This window comes from Pteropus vampyrus, unplaced genomic scaffold (assembly GCF_000151845.1).
Source record: "Pteropus vampyrus isolate Shadow unplaced genomic scaffold, Pvam_2.0 Scaffold295, whole genome shotgun sequence".
NCBI lineage: Eukaryota > Metazoa > Chordata > Mammalia > Chiroptera > Pteropodidae > Pteropus > Pteropus vampyrus.
The window spans coordinates 883,654-884,072 of record NW_011889076.1 but is presented as its reverse complement, the minus strand read 5'-3'; positions in this window follow the sequence as shown (position 1 = coordinate 884,072).

Below are 419 nucleotides of genomic sequence, written 5' to 3'. Positions count from 1 at the left end.
GGGAAGGTCACGTGTCCTTGGAGCCGGCCGTGCTCATAGGCCTGCGAGGGGCACGGAAGGCGGGTGTGGGAGGGGCAGGGTCGAGCGCCCAGTGAGGGCACAGGGCAGGGGGCAGGGGTGTGGCGAGGGGGGACACTGCTGGAGGCCCAGAGCCAGCTGCTGGGTGCCGAGGACCCCGCCGGCCCCTCCCGCCGTGCGCGTGACGCCCGCGTCCCTGTTCCCTGCTCGGCCGTCTCCTCGGGCAGCGGGCGCTGCCGGCAGCAGGTGCCCCTTCAACACGCTGTCCCCAACTAGGTCACGGGGTCTGCCCTCAGAGCCTCGTGGCCTGTGGGCAAAAGGTAGGGTCAGCATGGCCTGGGCCCCCGCGTGGGGACCCTGGAAGCTGCAACGACCTGCTCCGTAGCTGCTGGTCAGCATTG